This window comes from Mus musculus, chromosome 2 (genome assembly GCF_000001635.26).
Source record: "Mus musculus strain C57BL/6J chromosome 2, GRCm38.p6 C57BL/6J".
Lineage (NCBI taxonomy): Eukaryota > Metazoa > Chordata > Mammalia > Rodentia > Muridae > Mus > Mus musculus.
In genome coordinates this window covers 148,543,393-148,562,413 of record NC_000068.7, presented here as the reverse complement: position 1 = coordinate 148,562,413, position 19,021 = coordinate 148,543,393, and the positions used below count along the sequence as shown (strand labels likewise).

The following is a 19,021-nucleotide window of genomic DNA, read 5'->3' as shown; positions in this document are numbered from 1 at the left end:
TTTAGGAAACTTTAAAGTAGTAAGGGATTTCGAAGGGAGTGTGCTCCTGACACTAGAGAGCAAAAACAGTTTAATAAGCTTCAAAACAAAAATATTTTTCTGAAAGCTGAACAATGCACACTACCAGTGGCCTAATGAGTTAAGACTTTGCTGCAAAGCGCAGCCAAGAGAAGTTATTATTAGTTCTCCCATGACCCAGAAGCCCTTGTTTGCACACCCAGATGGGGCCACACTTCCTAAAACCATCAAAGCCTGCTTTAATTAGTCTGTTAATAGAAACTTGTTGTGAGCCCTTGGTACTCCCTATGGCCAGTTTTTGCCTCCAATCTCCGTTAATTCAGGTAAGTATCACAGTAGCTGGAGGAACACAGTGATTTTGTTAATAAAAATAAGCTAGCTGACTTACCAAGTGCTAACAATCAGATTGAAAAACAGGAATCATTTGGTGATCTTTCCAGCTCAAATGTGAATAACATTATGATGTTTATTCTTTGGCAAAGCCTTCGATGCAGTATACAATGTGTCGTTTATGAAGAAAGTCTTTGGGGGATTGGTATGAGACTTTTGGGCTCCCTGACCAGCTGAGCTCAGCATTCCAGTGGGTATAGAGGATGTACAGAAATACGTAAGGCAAAGGTGAGTAGAGAGAGGGCTCTGCCTGGGAGAGCTGAGAACATACCCTGGTTGAGAGAAGTCACCCTCAGCTTCAGTTCTTTCTTACTCATCCTCACCTGTTTCCCTATTCCTCCTCCTGGCACCTATCTCCCTCGGAAATTGAATTTACTTTGTATTTGGCTTATTTCTCTCCACCCCCACCTACCTGATATTAGTGTTCCTGATCTGAGGTAGATGCTGTGTCTGGTCCTTGATGTTCATTTAATTTTCAGACACCACAAGAGGTGGTGGGTTAGACACTGGGTAGATGGATAAACTTGGGTTCTGGGAGATGAAATGACAGTCACCTGTGGTGGTGACATGGCTCATGAGAAATACAGTAGGATTTGAAGAAGTTTGACCTCAAAGATCATGCTAGCTAAGAACATGATGACAAAAAGTCACATTTCCAACAGTTTCTTCATCAGTTGGGGCAGTGACCATTAAGACTTACCTCTATTCATTTCCTACCCATTCCTGAAGGATGCTCACTTTCTCCAGGATATCTGGTAAGTTTTAAGCCCCCCCCCCCATTTATGTTTGTCAGTCTGCCAAGTCCCATCACATGTCATGCTTCCTGCTGGGTCCCTGCTGCCTACTAGGAATCAATGCTTCAGCTCCAGGATTCTTGTGGCATCTTCTGGCTCAGCCCAGCCTACCATGCCCTTGGTTTCCATTGGATGTCATTCTCTCTTCTTCTAGCTGTCCCCTCCCACCCTCTTCACCTCCAGAAGGGACCTCCTGCCTCCCCATTTTGTTTACACTGGGAGGCTAGGCCTCAGACTGTTTTCTTCATCCTTATGACTTAAATGAGTCTGCTTATTGTGTAGCTGTTATGTGTCCCCACCAAAGTTCAAACTGAAAACTGGCCATCAGTATAACAGTAGAGAGGTGGTGGGACCTTAAGACAGTGATTAGGTTATGGTGATCTACCATTTTGAAGGGATTTGGGCTGTTCTTCCTTTTAGGACTAGGGAGCTGGGCAGATTCTAGAGGAAGTGCATGAGGTCTTACTCGTGAGACCTGATTATTCACCAAGACAGAAGCTTGTCAACAAAGCCATGAGCTTCTCTTGTGTGCTCTCTCTTCCACACTTTTTTATGTCCTTCTGCTTTTCTGCTATTCTATGATACAGTGTGAGGCCTTTGCTAAGTAAAGCTGTCCAGTCTTGGAATTCCAGCTGCACAGTATTATCTAAACAAATCTCCTTCTTTAATAAATCACACACTCTCAAATAGTCTGCTATAGAAACAACAGACCAAGACAGTGCCTTTTCCAACAGTGGAAAAGTATCTCCTCTCTGTTGATATAAATGAGGCTCGGACACAGGTTCCTGGAGGTGCAGTGGGGAGGGGGGCAACAACCAAGCCTACACCAGTGTAGAATCCTGATGTATGGAGAACACTTGCCTCATATGGGGTCTGTGGCTTAGGTTACTGGATTCATACAACCCAAATGTTCTGACCAAAGGAAGGCCGCTTCAGCCACAAGTACACCTGACTCTTTAGACAACTCACATGGCTACAGTGCAAGGCAGAGGCCCTTCACCATTTATTCATAATAGGTTTTAGTGGTCTCTGCCACAGGGTGGTTGTGCCAGAGTCCAAATCCCCTATCCTCAAGTTGGTCCGTAGTGGCAATATTTTGAACACTGGAAGTTTGACAGGCCATATACCCTGTTGTATTCATGATAGCTGAGCACCAGTCCTCCCTAGCCTGGTACCATCACCCCATGTTTATTGAGCTGCAGGGGGAATAAGACATAGCTGACTGGATTGCATGTTTGGTCCTTTTTTTCACTGGGCCTAGTGTTGAGGCATTAATTCCAATGTGCTTTATATTTTAAAAATGATTCTGCTCAATTTTTCAGTGAACCTAAACTTGCTTTGCAAAAGAAAGTCTATAGAAATTAAAGTAAGCAGATTTGACATAGATTATGAATTAAAAAGAAATGAACAGATCATTGTTGTGTTTCCCTGCAGTCCAGTTGGGAGCTACATGGCTGCAGGTTTCTTGCCAACAAATACAAACAAAGTAAAATATTAATCTGTTCATCAGTAGCCATGCAATCAGGGGCTTACTTCGACCTTGGGGCTGAGTCCTGGGACTGCAGAAATAGTGTATATTCACAAGAACAAACATCTTCCCATGGGTTTCTGAGTTAATTGCAGAGTGACCTGGAATCACATGGCTCCTGTCCTTTGGACTCTGCACTGTCAAAGTTATTAAAGTTCTTGGCTGAAAAGAAGAAGTGGAAAAGGTGCTTCGTGCATTCCAGAAGCTTTGCGAGGAACCTCAGACCTCTCTCTTCTATTCTTATGCCCGTGGATGTTACTAGAGTGGTTATAGAATCCAAGCCTGGACTCTATCAGTCCCAACAAGCTAGGGCTGGCCACCTTACTCCAATATACCAATCAAAGAGATATATAATGCACCCATTTACTCCTTGGCACTTCATGACAAAATTGTGCTCTGGATTGTCTTGTGTCATATGAAGGTTGAACTTTATTCTTTTGCATTTGAACATACAGGTGTCCTAATACCATTGTTGAGATGTCTGTCTCTAATCACATCAAATGGTCTTGTCACCTCAGAAGTCCAGAGTCTCTTCCCTTGCATCTCTATCCCACTTGTCAGAATGTTCAATGGTTCAGATGCAAGAGGGTCTCACTAAGACTCAGGTTTTCTTGGCAGGGATCCCAGGTCAGTGCTGAACTTTCTGTCTGGCCTCAATCAAGGCTTTGGGGGAGATTTTGCTTCTTCATATGAACATTGATACACTTGAATCAAAGCAGTGAGTTTTCAGATGAAATGTTCTCAATGTGTGGAAATGACCTGCTTGCATGGGCATTCCAGGAGAATATTCTGGGGTTCTCTGTTCCTAATTCTCTGACTTTCTTGCCTCCTATACCATCCATTCAGGCACATTTCACTCTCTAGGGCTCCATGGAAATGTCTCATCTCCTGGTATGCCAGTTTCTGTTGACCTTGACATTTACTGACATTTTATTTCTTCCTCTGTAAAAGCAAAAAGGACTAGATTCTGTTGTCTCCAAAGATTAGCTGGTGCCTGTCATTCAGCACTAAAATATAACACTGAGTGGTTGCTTCATTTTAGGAGGCAATGAGGCTGTGCAGTTTCCTCTATGAGAGGACAGGTGTGGGTGATCCATTCACCATGGTTTCTGAGCATTGCACTGCCTCCTACTGGCATTAAGAGGTATTGTTTTTCATGTGGCAATGTAAGAGGGTACCCTGGGTGATATAATGGCCTCTCATAGGGTGATCCAGCTACATGCTTGGGATCACACCTCTTTTAAGATATCATTTTCCTAGAAAAGACTGTTTTTACTCATAAGATAGACTGATGGGCTGAATTTTGGGCAAATGGGACAATTTTAGCCTAAAAACAAGCAACAAACAACAAAGCAAATTAATTAACAGAAGCACACATAAATAATGGTTTTCCAGATAGCAGATAAGTTGAGGGAGATAGTGTATGACTTTAATCTCTTTGCTGTGTGTATGGATCTTTGTGTACTTGAGGCCAGTCTGGTCTACATAGCAAATTTCAAGCCAGTTAGGGCCATGACATCCTATCTTAAGAAAAAGAGAGGGGGGGAGAGAGGGGAGAGAGGAAGGGGGAGAGAGAGGGGAGAGAGAGGGGAGAGAGAGGGGAGAGGGAGGAGGGGAGAGGGAAGAGGAAGGAGGGGGGAGGAGGGAGGAGGGAGGAGGGAGGAGGGAGGAGGGAGGAGGGAGAGAGAGAGAATAGATATAGCAGAGAGCCGGCAAGGGAGGATAAGAAAGCCCGAGGGACAGGAAAGAAATGACCATGATGCTTCTGCCTTGAGAGTTTCCAGGTCACAGAACAAGGGGAAGGGAGTCCTGACTAGAGCTTCCTTGAGCCTCCAAATTAAATGATTGAACTGAGAGTTCAAGGAAAGCCAGATGGCTAAAATGTATAGGGCAGAACTCCCAAAAGAAGAAATCTGCATAGATAGAGAAAGCACTTCCAAAGATATGCACAGGGTCTCCTTAATATCCAGAGTTTCTTCTGAGTTTATACATTAGGAAAAAAATGCCAAAGACTCAGGAAAGAAGCCCCTGAAAGGACATGAATGAACGGGGCTATGGGTCTGCCTAGAGTAAAGATTCATCCCTACAGGGTTAGACCTCTTTGTTGAATTAGTAAATGTTTTGGGGGAAATATTTACCCATGTCCTTTGTTTCTGCTGCTTGGCTATAGTAATTTATATATTTCCCTCTCCTCTTGTGTATACAGATATCTTAAGATTGTGTTCAGGCCTCCACATGCACCAATGTGCATGGACTTACTCTACACACTAACACACACACTCAAAGACATATACATAAATACACACAAAAAGAGAAATTGAGAACAAATAATGGAAAAGTCTCCATTCTTGGGTCAAAAGAAAACCTTCTATTCATGAATGGGTGTTAATATTAAGATGTCAATTCCTCCCAATGTAATAGATTTAACTCAATATCTATAAGTATAGCAATGACATTTTTATTATAGAAGTTACAGAATTCCATTCAAACCTTCATATTCACTTCTATGGATTCCAAGTAGCCAGAAGAATCTTGAAAAAGAGAAACAAGGTTGGAAATCTTCCTGCTTCAAAACTTACCATAAAGTTATAGTAATCAAAATAGTGCGGGGATAGTGTGAAGACAAAGATAAAGATGAATAGAATCAAGACTTTCAGGTTTAAGCCTTTTCATGTGTGGCCCACTGATTTTCAAAAATGGTACCATGACCATTTGATGCGATTACAGACAGACCTCCCCAAAAGGGTCTTAGGGAGCCTGTATGTTCAAATGCCAAAGAATGCAGTTCAGCTCTCACACGATACCATATACAAAGTTAATTCAGAATGGATCAGACACCTAAGTGTAAGAGCTAAAACTATATGAAAACGTAGGAGGAGACTAATCAAATGTGACTATAATCAACTGTACATTAAAACAAAGTACAAGGCAATAAAATAAAATGTGCATAAGCTAAAGGTGACCCAAACTTAAAACTTTTCAGGCATCAAAAACAATATGAAGAAAGTGAAAAGTAACCCATTAATTGGAAGAAAATATTTGCAAGCCATGTATTTGAGAGGTACCTTTAATTTTTGAAAAATTAGATTTATTAATTTTATTTTATGTGTGAGTGTTTTCCTGCATGTATGTATGTGCACCACATGTGTTTAATGCGCATGAGGGACAGAAGAGTCATTGCATTCCCTGGTGCCATGTGGATGCAGGGAGTCGATCCTGTGTGGGTCCTCTGCAGAAACAACAAGTGCTCAAAACCACTGAGCCATCTCTCCAGGTCTCCCTTGCTTTGTGAGACAGGGTGTCTCATTGGTTTGTGCTTACCAACTCACTAGGTTGGCTAGACAAGTCCTAGGCATCCCCTCACCCCCGACACAGTCCTGGGATCATAAACACCTTCTAGCATGGCTGGCTTTTATACATGGGTACCAGGCATAGAACTCAGGTCCTCGGGCTTATGCAACAAACACTTATTGACTAAGATATCTCCATAGCCCCATTAAAATATATCTTTTATTGATATTTTACAGCTTTCAATACAAATGTCTTTCACTCTTTTTGATATGTTTATTTTTAATGAGGTTTTTTTTTCTTGGTACTTTTATAAATGGTATTGTTCTCTAAATTACCTTTTCATATTACTCATTATAAATGGATAGAAATACAACTAATTTTTCAATGTTGATTTTTCCACTGGGGCATTTTCTTAGAACTATATGTAGACTTAGGCAGCTAAACTGAATAGAATTATTTAAAATACATTGTGGTCCAACCTTTAGACATAGCTTGATATCATATATTAAATACATGCCCATGGAACAGAGCATTTCTTTCAAACACAGTTTTAATAGCAGTTTAGTATGTTGTTACAGGAGGTTCTTTTCCCTTATCATTAGATATAGTTCCAAATTCTAAACTTGTATAATTATAAATAAAACAGTGATATGCCGTTATTGGGCATACATATTTATGTTGAACTATCTCTTTTCTTAGATTAAATTCTAAGAATTAGAAGGTTAGGGTACAGTGTATTACAGGCCCCTTCCCATTGGCCCTTAAGAAAGATAGCCAGATTCAGTTCTACATGAAACTGGCCATGAACTGTTCAGCTCAGGAGCTCGGGGGGCCATTCTTCATACCATTTGAATGCTCAACAGTTAATGTTTTGTGCTGTTTCACAAGATGGAGGTAATGTGCCCCCAAGAGGAGATGCAAGAGAAACAGAACAGTACTTACAACTCATACACAGACCTGGAAAGAGGTTGTCACATTCTGTATAGGATGGCAGGGGGAATTACTACGTTTTGGTCAGGTGGCTAAAGATGGGAATGAGGAGAGAGCTGACAGATCCACAGTTTTTACTTTGGTTTCCATGGAAAAGGAAAGAGAGGGCAGTATCAGCAATTTATGGTAGGTCTGTTGCCTACTTTGGGGTGGGGGTTGTTGTTTGAGCACAGTGATTGTCTTGAGCTGTCTTCCATTGGCACCAGAATGCTTAAAACAGAAAATAATAGAATTCTCAGAGGTGAAGGAAGGTAGAATGGGCTCAAGCCAGTTAGAAAGGGATGGTCCTTGATTAAGTGGTTTGCATGTCAAAAATATTCTCTGGGTCACTCCAGTTCACTCTTACAGCTGAACTGAAAATAGAAGAGTCTAGCTGCCCCGCCCCTCAAGGGCTGAAAGTTCCATCACTGGTGACTCCTTCTGCAGATCTGGCTCACCTTGAGCTTATGGAGTAGGAGCTTGTAGCATTTGAGCTGTCATCAAAATTTCTGGAGCAGTTAAGAGGAAAGCACTCCTTCCCCATGATCACCCTAGCTCTAGATCTGTAACTGCAGTCTCCTGCTGGTCAGAGGTTCTGCATTCCCTGGTCTTAGGGTCTTTGAGGAGCAACGATGGAGGAGGAGGGTGCAAGACTGTATGGTGTGTTGGACTTGTCCCGGAGATACTTCTTTGCCCAGATTGTCATTTCAACAGCTTCTTCCATTAGTCTAATGGCTTAGAAAATGCTCTATGGTGTCAGCAGACCTTCTTTGTATGGTGGCATGACAAGATGGACAATATCAGTCAGCATATCTTAGGAAACCTCTGTCAGAGATATTAGACTCTGTTACTGTCCTACTGGCATAAGGACAGAATCAGGCTTGTGGGATCAAACATCAGAGCATGAAGAGCCTGTGTGTGAGCTAATTTAGTTCAGGGATTGGTATACAGATGCCAACAATAGGATCCATAATAATAGTAACAACAACAACAAAGTATAGCTAGTAAGTACCAAACATTATTGGCAGTTGTCTTTGAACATTAAAGGATGTGTAGGGGTCACTTCAGGTTATGTCAAACAGTATGAAACTCACATGCATTTATAGAAATGACAGGTGGGACAAGTGACAGTTCTAGGAGAGTTAAAGAAAATATGTATGGGGAAGTTCTGTCATTTGCCTGAAAATCCTATGCCAGATTCGAAGGCAAACAGGAGTTAGCTACTTTACCCTAACTCTACCCTAGCATTCTTTTGTGTTATGTATTGCTTTCCTTCAAGGCCCAGAACTTATTTACTTAAAAGTGTTTGCTGGGATTATAGAAGCTGCAAGAGTTACTGATCACATTGGCTGGGGTTTACATAACTTAAATCCTTCCTCTGCGAGGACTCATCTCAGGGTAAAGGACTTCCTACCTGAGAATACAGAGGATCTTTAAATATCTTTAAGCCATTGATAAAAATAAAATCACCCTGTTTCCTTGCCTCCCAACTGATCCTTCATCTAAGAATACCCATAAAGTCCCTCACCATAGGAATTAGAAACTTTGTGATTGAGACATACAGATAGAGTCTCATCTTCCAGCATCTCATCCATCCTCTATCCTTTTCTATACCCACATCTCCTTCACTCATTTTCTTATTGATTTTCTTACAATGTATAGCTCAGAAAACAACCTGTAACTTCATTTCCAAAGGATTCAATGGCCTCCTTTGGCCTTCACAGGTGCCAGGCGTGTATGTGGTACACATATATGCATTCAGTCAAACACTTGTATACATGAAATAAAAAAAAAGAAAATAAAAAGTAAATTTCTTTTTGTAAAAAGTGCCTTTTCTCCGTGTAATCTACTTCCATGATAGTTTAACCCAGGCCACTTTAAAAGTACTCAACACACAGGCTCCCCAATGGAGGAGAGCTAGAGAAAGGGCCTAAGGAGCTGAAGGGGTTTGCAGTCCCATAGGAGTAACAACAATATGAACCAACTAGTACCCCCAGAGCTCCCAGGAACTAAACCACCAACCAAAGAGTACACATGGAGGGACCCAAGGCTCCAGCTGCATATTTAGCAGAGGATGGCCTTATGGGACATTAATGAGAGGAGAGGCTCTGGGTCTCCTGAAGGCTCAATGCCCCAGAGTAGGGGAATGCCAGGACAGGGAAGCAGGAGTGGATGTGTTGGTGAGCAGGGGGAGGGGGATAGGATAGAGGGTTTTCAGAAGGGAAATAAGGAAAGGGGATAAAATTTGAAATGTAAATAAAGAAGATATATAATAATAATAATGATAATAAAAATTATTATTATTATAAAAGTGCTCAGCAGTTGACACTAGCCTACTGTTGGACAATTTCATGTGAACCTGATCTTATGATAAGGTGTTGAATCCCTGATGGAGCTCACTGTGTAATATGCTGAAGGTGAAAAACCAGAATGGTTGTATTAGTATGCTATCACACCATAGTAAAGTAGAAACATTACATGGTGAATTGGGAAAAACTTGCACCCCATCTGGAGAGAGAAATTCTGCCCCGTTGCATTCTCATGATGCTGCTTCCGTGGGTTGAGGCTTATCTGTGTCTGAAACAGCCCAGTGCATGATGGGTTCTGACTTGTCTGTACTTGGAGCATCAGGTCTGAAACTTGTGTTTGTCATTCCATCAGAGCCTAACCTTCCTTAGGTGTGCTTGAAGAATTGCCTCTTAGTAATTAATTGGCAATGCATATGTGGAGTTGAAGTCTCAAGGGCTTGCTGAGGATCTGTAAGATGCAATGGGGTCATGTCTGTGTCCTCAGACTCCAGAGGGGATAGGGGTGTGAGCAAATTGCATTGTAGCCTAAGCTTCATGTAACTGTAGGGCCTGAGGCAAGTGACCACCGCTGCTATTCCTTAATCCTCTCCCCTGAGAAATAGTTACTGCTTTCCTCATCACAAAGGGTGACCCCAGGAAGGGTGGCCCCAGGAACCCCTCTGAGGAGGGCGTCAACAGCTGAGGAAGCAGTGCTGGAGTATCTCAGCTTCCTTGGTGGTCCAACACGCCAACATGTTTTAAAATGCCAGAAGGCCTTGAATCCTCCCACAGGCCACCTGCTGTGACAAAACTAAGCAAACAAACAAGTAAAGCATGCTATAAGCCCAAATACTGAGAGTTTAAATCCCAGACCTAAAATCTATTAGCTTTACAACTAACCTCACTAACCTCAAGCAGTTTCCTTTCCTGTCTGAATAATGGGATGGGATTACTAACCACAGAGTTCCACAGACCATGGGTACTAGATAAATGTGGTTACCAACACTCAAAGAGGCACTGTGGCTACTGAAGATGAGTGGATGAAGGATGGTGTTGGAAGGGACAGATGAGGACAATTTACTGAGCCAGAAAAAGACAGAGAGGTTTGATTGGAGCTTCATGAAAGTGTCTGTTATCGAAAGGGAGGCTTCTGGGAATGAGAGTAGACTCTCAAGCAACACATCTTCCACCACATAGCACAGATTGCAAAGAGCTTCATTGACAACAGATCTTTGCTACAGAGGGGCTCCTTGATGCTGCAAGGATCACTAAAGGCAAAGGGATGGGAAGGCTGTATCAAGGAAAGGGACAACGTGTGGTGCTTGGCCTTGGCGATATCAGAGATTGGTAACTACCCTCCTGATACTGGATTGGATCCTGCCGGCAAGTGTGCCTGGGCCCAGGCTGAATCCTATATTCTGTTTTTCTATTTAAGAGATATATGGTGATATTCATTTAGCCCTACTGTGAGGTAAGCTCTATCCTATCTTCTGTCTACAGTTGCCTCTACATTGTTACCACGTTGGGAAGGGCACATTGCTCTGGGACCCTTACCTCAGGAAGGAGAAGACTGCTCCCAACTTAGGATCGTCACCAGGGAGGTCTTGGTGCTTCAGGAAGGGTCTGTTGCAGGGTCTCTGAGGTCTTCTGGGTGGCTCTCTTCTCCTTAGTCCTCCACCCTCCACTCAATGTAGTGAGGGAGCTACAGTGCACAGTGTGTGGTCCATGATTTGGAAAGAGACTAAGGGAGGGGACTGGACTGCAAGAGGTCACTCCAGTTCACTCCTGACGCTCATGCACAGTCTACCCGGCAGATGCTATAGTTCTGATGCTTTTCTTGACCTTTGCTATGTCTCTCTGATCCCTTGGAAGGGTTTGTCCAGGCAGCTGCCAATATGCAGGATGAGACTCGGGGGAACCATCTTAGTGACACCCACGGGTAGTTCTATCTAGAAGGAAAGGGCAGCAACTGAATAACAAGCAGCCTATTCTGGACTTCTTCCAGATCCTGTCACCACTTTCATGGGCCTAAGTTCTGTTTACTTGTGACAGTGGCTCTGAATTTATACTTCTCCATGTTCCAGGAGGTATCCTGTATCCCCCCTTGTGATTCTTTGCCCAGTTGTCTGCTCTTCCTGCTGGAGAGAGATGACCCAGAGATCTTTAGTCTTGTGATGACAAGTAGTCTGTCCCTAATAATTACTTTACAGTTTTTATTCATGACATAAGGCATGATGACATTAAATAGCACTTCTCTCAGGGCTGAGGACTACTAACCTCATTGTTACTTGCCCTCATTAGCCCTGGCCATAGGTGGGTTGGTGCTGGACAAACTCTCCTGGAAGACTTGGCAGTAGAGCTGGGTTTTTGAGAGATGAACTGGAAGTCTCCTATGTGGAGTGAGCATGAGAATGGAGATCATACATGGTTTGTTCAATGACATGGGTCAAGCTAGTATATTTAGGGAAGTTGACATCGGCCTGTGTGAAGAAAAGATGGATCTGTGCAGAACACTCATGAATGCTGCCCATCATTTCCAAGTGTAGCCTATTCAAGTCACCATCATATAAACCCCTCTGTCTAGTTTCCTGGGCCTTCTGTGGCCAGCCACTGTTAACCCACAACACTCTAGTTTAGGCACCCCTGTGTCTCCTGGCCAGGTGAACTTATTAACAGCATTAAACCACATCTGCATTCCAAGCTGTGGCTTCTCAAGCAGAGAACCCCTGCTGGAAGGCAAGACCACTTCTCTTGCGGGCTTGTTATTCTGACTCACACTCACCCGATAGAGATGGTGTTGCAGAGACCCACTGCCAACTGAGAAAACAAGACTCAATAACAATAAAGTGTTTAAAACGAAGAGCCAGGAAGCAGAAAAGGGTCTTATGATCTGGTTTTTGGAAAAAGCATGTTTCTTCATCAAAAGTACCCATAGGGATGATTATAGTGTCAACAAAAGATGATTGTAGGGGAAGGAAGTCACCAGACTCCCCATAAGTGATCTCAGACCTGGGAGTCCATGTTCAGAGAGCAGAGACAATGATGCCTGTCACTGGTCTTTGGGGAGGCCATCCTGTGTGCATCCTACCTTCTATAATTTACTCCTCTCCAGTTTTTAATGCGAGGAGGTTTGTTTTCACCTGTTCTTCAGGAGAGAGCACTGAGGGTTGACAGCTTATGGACTTTAAGGTCTCAATGAACCTCCTTCTGTCAGCCCAGCAAGACAGAAAGACAATGCTGAGGGCCTTGTGGCCCCAGAGCATCCAGACCAGGCAGCAGCTGCTGGGGTAAGCAAGCAGATAAGCAACTGGATCCTGTCATTGTCTCCCTGAGAGGTGGAGGAAGAGGAAGGGCAACAGCTCACAGCTCCTGGGTCTGCCTGCTCTGGTGACTGCCTCCACTCACATCAGTATTTAGCCCCAACAAGCCACTAGATTGGCTCTAGTTGGGGGGAAAAAAAGTAAAAGCAGGAATCACACTGCTACATTTTGTTCTTATGGAAAGAGCTGCTTGGAGCTAGGGGTGCTAAAGGAAACATATTCTTCCCCTTTCCTCTTTAGGGAAGGCTGAGAAGATAGGTGAGCTCACACACTAGTCTTCCCTGTCCACTCTCAATTCTCACAGACATATCATTGGCTCTGAAAGTGTCCCAACTATTAGATATTTCAGGAATTATGACAAAATGGGGTAGATAGCATCATCAGGAGGACTTGTGGCATCAATCCTGTGAAGGTTAAGGTGGTTGGTACTTGACATTCTTACTTCGAGTGCAGCAAATTTACTTTTATGGATGGAGTTGGCCTTAGATACAATTGGTCTACCACCTTCTTCTCATAGCAGTAATAATAGAAGCCCAGAAGAAGTACGCTTTTTGCTCAAGGTGATGACGGTTCATTGTCCTTAAATGGGAGTTTTGTTACTCACCTTGTCTTACTGTTGCCAATAAGGCTGTCTGTATCAAGGTCATGAGTGCAGCAAACATTTTTGAGCCCCTGCTAACATGGCTATAGTGGGTTGTGGTTAATGAAGAGAGTGGAAACATGCAATGACAAAGAACCATGCCTTGTGGCTTCTAGAAGGATGTATATGGCAACCATGGGGACTATACTTAACTCTTTAGACAGCAGGAAAAAGTGTTACATTCATGGCAAAAGAAGACATGCTGGCCAGACTTTCAGCAAGACAGATCTTGAGATGGGAAGAGAGAGCCAAACCCCATATGAAGTGTCCCTGAGACCATCTCAGAGATGGGGTGAGCAAGGTACAGGATGGGGAGAGGCACAGTATCTCTGATATCAACTCTTGAGATCTCATTCTGCTATGGATTTCTGATGCTTCAATGACTCTTTGGAGTTGTTTTAGAGAGACAAGAGATACAAGTTACCATGCCTTGATTTTGAAGTGTTTTTTTTTTCTTCTCCTAAAAGGGAGTGCGCCTTTAGAAAAGGTATTCTTCCGGGGCCTAGCAAACACATAAGTGGATGCTCACAGTCAGCTATTGGATGGATCACAGGGCCCCCAATGGAGGAGCTAGAGAATGTACCCAAGGAGCTAAAAGGGTCTGTAACCCTATAGGTGGAACAACATTATGAACTAACCAGTACCCCAGAGCTCTTGACTCTAGCTGCATATGTATCAAAAGATGGCCTAGTCGGCCATCGGTAGAAAGAGAGGCCCATTGGACTTGCAAACTTTATATGCCCCAGTACAGGGGAACGCCAGGGCCAAAAAGTGGGAGTGGGTGGGTAGGGGAGTGGGTGGGGGAGGGTATGGGGGACTTTTGGGATAGCATTGAAAATGTAAATGAGGAAAATACCTAATAAAAAAAAAGAAAGAAAAGGTATTCTTTTCAGCCCAGGCAATCTCCTAGGCCATGTAGTTGACACCTCTGGGATCAGTCTCTTACTCCTGGATGAATACAAAGAGTTGCAGGACTCCATTCTGTTTACATGTTCTTGAGGCATCAGTATCTTACCAGATTTGAACAATTTAGAGGGGCCTGTCTCTTTGCAGAGTTCATGACTTCCTCCATGTTGTCATTTCTTATTTTTATCCCTAAGTTTGTCCCTCCTGAATTACAGGAATTTGTACAGAACCTCCAGAGGCCATGTGCCTGATTCTACTAAGGGTATTGAGGCAGGAGAGTATGACATTGAGCTTCCACAAAAGGAATGAGACACTATTTGGATAATCAACAGAATGTGTCCCTCTGAAGTTTTCAGAAGGAGGCCCAGGAGTCTATGTTGAACTTGGTAGTGAAGAAAGTATAATGTATTTCATGACAGGCAGATCTCAAGTGTAAGGGCTGGTTACTTCTGAACTGAAGCTTGTCAAGAATATATATATATTAATAAATAAATATGCCTTTGGCTGTAGGACCATCCTGGAGGGACCAAAGGAAGTCTGATCTCCTACCGCCCCTTTTGCACAATAGCTCAGTTATATAAATACTAAATACCCGATTCCATCTTGTTCTGCTATTAGATTCCTTATCCGGAAGCATAATGTTTAAGGGAAGATGGGAAGTGAGCCTGGAACAGTTGCTAAGGACTCAGTGTGACATCATGTTGATAAAGGTAAGGATCTCTGGTTTGTTTCTCTCCTCAAAGTCAGGTAGAAACTTGTTAATTTTCTTTGCCTTTTCCCCTTCTTTTTGTCCTATTAGTCAAGTACAAAGTATATTTATAAAATACACAAGTTAACCTGTGTAGATTTCATTGGTAGTATGGCCATCACATCTATGAGTTCTTCAATCCATGAACACGGAATATCTTCATTTGCTTAAGTCTTCTGTCATTTATTTCAGCAAAATTTTTATATGTTTTACCTGATTGTACTATTCTCATTAAATCTATTACTAAGTATCCTATTTTTTTGGTAATATGACAAATAGAATTAAATTTTAAATTTAATTTTAGGTTACTTATTACAATGTAAAGAAACATTTTAAAATGTATGTTCTTATCCTTTATTCTACAACTTTCAGAGGTTGTGGTGCCACTTTCTTTTCTGCTGTAGTCTTGTTCTGATGGTAGTTGTCATCAGCAGAGGTGACCCCAACCTTCTGTGCTTCTCAGTGTGCGAGGACTCTTGGCTGGTTTTATCCCATGATGAGCATGTTAGTTAGTTCCAGCCTCCTGATGTTGATTATTGTGTCAGGAGCTAGCCACACTGACCAGACAAATTATGGAAAGCTAACCAGAACACATTGGGACAGATTCCTTCTTCTGTGGATACAGTCAGAGTCTGAAAATGTAAAGAATGGTAAGCATGTGTACTAGGGGTATAAAAATCCAAGGAGAAAAGCTATGCTGCACCATGATCAAAAGAAGACATAATAACAGAAGCAGGTGGAGAGTAAAGGCTCCATAAATAACCCTAGGGAGACCAGAATGAGGAAGGTAAGAAAATAAAACATCCCTCTGAGATGCAACATCACCCAGGGTTCAGGAGAACCTCTCACCCCTTGATACCAACAACAGCCTGTGCCGACTAGAATGTAGTAGAAATTATTCACTAATGATCTTTCCCAGAGGTTTCACTTTTTTGTATCATGGCCGGCCATTTGTCCTCCCCTGGACCTTCTCTCTGCTGTGGACATGAATCCTAATTGACTTTCACTGGAGATGCACTTGGTTTCAAAGGCATGTGCCATAGCTCTGAAGGCCAGGCCCCCTCACTGCAGTGCTCTGAGTTCTTCTACATTCCTGTCCTTGTCAGAATGGCTCTGGGACTTTCATTTTCTTGGAGCTCCTTGCATAGGATTGATCTCAGCCACTCACCTAATGACATTGGCTTTGTGAACTGAAGCTCTTTGAAGAAGCTACATCTGTATTAGGCATCTGCAGACTGTTGACCACGGCTGACTAGGATGTAGTGACTTCATGATGGAATGTTTCAAGTCTCAAGTAAAAGTTATCTTGGGCTACCTTAGTGCCTTTAATAGCCACTACTACCAATTCCTGCATCTGAACTAATGTTCTTGTGGCTGTGAGCTGTAAATCTTAGAATTATTGTTGTACTTAGCTGGTCTTCAGTCTGCATCAGTTCTGAAGTCAAGAATGCCTAACACTTAACATCTATGGGAGAGAGATCTGGCTCTGCAGAATCCCTCTTTTCTTATTTTACTGTCAGTATGTCCAATAAATACATAGATGTATTATCTTATGTCTTCTGTGGCTAGAGTTCAAGCCACTTCTTCCATGAAAGCACATGGCTCTGTATCTATATAATTGAGTTTGTGCTCCTGAACCATGGTTGTTCATATTGAATCACTGTAAATTATTTTCTGTGTTAAGAATACATATTTGTGTGTGAGTGAACATAGTATGTGAACATGTGTGCATCAAGTGACCTCTTCTAGTCTTTTCCACTTTATTCCCTTGAGCCAAGGTCCTTTCCTTAACTTGGAGCTCACATTTTTGACTAGGCTGGCATACATTAAGTAAGCCCCAGTGTACTTCTTGTCTCTGCCTCTCTCAGTGCTGGAGTTACAGGAATGCCAGAGGCCATTTCTAGATTATTATATAACACTGGAATCTAAACTTGGGACATCATAGTTACATAGCAAGTTCACTTAATTACTAAGCCATTTCTCCAGCTTCAATGTATCTTATATTCTTTAAATCAAAGGCATTTTTTATGTCGACTTAGGGAGAACCCAGATATGGCTTGAGGGATAAATGTACCCTAATGGCATTACCCTATTATGTGATTTGAATAGGTATGGCCCCCTTCACAGCTCTGACACATGCCTTTGACTCATGTATTTGAATGCATGTATTTGAATTTGGTCCATGGAGAGTAGCAGTATTAGGAGGTGTGGCCTTGTTGGAAGAGGTATGTCACTGTTGAGGCAGGTCTTTGAGGTCTTAAATGCTCAAGCTACTATGCCCAGAGTGAAACACATCTAGTCTTCTCCTGGCTACCTTCAGATCAAGATGTAGAACTCTCTGTCCCTCCAGCACCGTGTCTTCCCACACACTGCCATGCTTCCCACTGTGATGATAATGGACTAAACACGTGAAACAGTAAGCCAGCCCCAATTAAATGTTTTTTTTTTTTTTTTTTAATATAATAAGAGTTGCCTTGGTCATGATGTCTCTTCTAACTAAGACAAGGCTTGCGGTTTGAATACTTGGTCCCCAATGGACGGTGTTATTTGGAAAGGCCTTCATTCTGAAACTTTTTCTGGATTAAGCTTGTGCATGATGTCTCAATTGCTGCGAATTCATGTGTAAACCACTCTGATATGTCTAGAAAACACTTTTCTTGTAGTTCTCCACCAGTTCTGGCTCTTACTACTCATCTTCTCAGCCTTTCTACTCATCTTCCACTACAATCCACAGATGTCTCAGATAGATTAAACATATCACAGTCTCTTATTCTATGAACCATGACCAGTTGTGGTCCTCTATGTTAATTGCTATGACGGTTTGAGTAAAAATGGTCCCATTCATAGGGAATGTGGCACTATTAGAAGTTGTGGTCTTGTTGGAGTGGGTGTGGTTTTGTTGGAGGAGATGTGTCACTAGGGGTGTATAGGGTTATTGGGGTCCCAGGTCCACCCAGCCACAGGGCACGGCCGCTTGGGAAGGTGGGACACAGGAGTTGACCTTGCTTATTGTCCCCCACAAGCTGTCTCCAGGCCAGTGTTGGGCTATAGGGAAGCCCCAGGACACCACTCCAGGGGTGGGGAAGCACAGTCTGATGTAAGGGACAGCTGGAGCTGGTTTGGGGGTCCCCAGGCCTGCAAGGAGGCTGGGGCCATCTAGTTCTCAGGCTCTTAGACACCGAGGCACCACTGGGAGCCGTGGAAGAGCTGAGAACTGAGTGGGGGCCCATGGGCTGGATCTTGCCTGGGGCTGAGGAGGGAAAGTGAGATCTCTGACTGGTCCCATGGGGAGAATTCTTGTCTTGACTGTGGTTGGCTTGGGCTTGGTGGCAGCCGTGGCTGGGAGCATAGAGAGGCCTTCTACGGGAGATTTTTTGGTGCCTCTGTAGGCGAAGGCCTTCTCCATGGCTCCCAGAGACATGGTTTTAAGGCATTTATTGTCTTGGCAGAAAGTGGATAAGTAAAACCATACCCCACTTCTCAGGGTGGGCCTGAGGTTAGATACATTTTGCAGGGAGGAACGTCTGGGAAGGAAAGCTTATTGGCTAAGCCCTCCAGGCCTTTAGGTACCTCATTAAAATAGAGATCTGTCTTGAGCCTATGTGACCACAGGTCACATCCTCCACAAATGGAGGGGCTTGGGGCACTGCCCTGACATGACTGATGGCTACAAATCTAAAGGGAGCTGTGGCTAGTAACAGGGGCATGGTGCCAGGGAACAGGTGAGGCACCTACCATTCCTTCAGGATTTCTGAGGTTTGGAGCCTTAGCTCAACCGGGAACTATGAGCTCCCACAAGCTCAAGCCAGGCTTAGTGGCTCACTGTCTTCTCATCTTGCTGCCTGCCAATCTCGGTGTAGAACTCTCAGCTATCTATCTCTCTAGCACAGTGTCTGCATGTGTGCCACCCTGTTTCTCACCATGATGATAGTGGTACTCCACCATACTGTTTAAACAGTAAACCACCCCAATTAAATGTTTTTCTTTATAAGAGTTGCTGTGGTCATGTCTCTTCATAGTAAGTAAAACCCTAAGACCATTACCATCTACTGCACAGAGAAGCTTCTTTGACAAGTATACTACATTTTCAAATGTGCTCTGGTTCTCTTAGTTAACACCCAGGTTACTT

At 43.1% G+C, this 19,021-nt stretch overlaps 1 long non-coding RNA gene across 2 annotated transcripts in view; it reads left to right on the top strand.

Annotated features, from left to right (window-relative positions):
* The first annotated feature begins 272 nt into the window (after positions 1 to 272).
* Gm46770 overlaps positions 273 to 19,021 on the top strand; it is a 41,504-nt gene continuing 22,755 nt past the window's right edge. For both annotated transcript variants that reach the window (XR_001783504.1, XR_001783503.1), the window contains exons 1-2: positions 273 to 341; positions 14,763 to 14,854. This is a non-coding gene — a long non-coding RNA (predicted gene, 46770). The remainder of the gene's footprint in view (positions 342 to 14,762; positions 14,855 to 19,021) is intronic.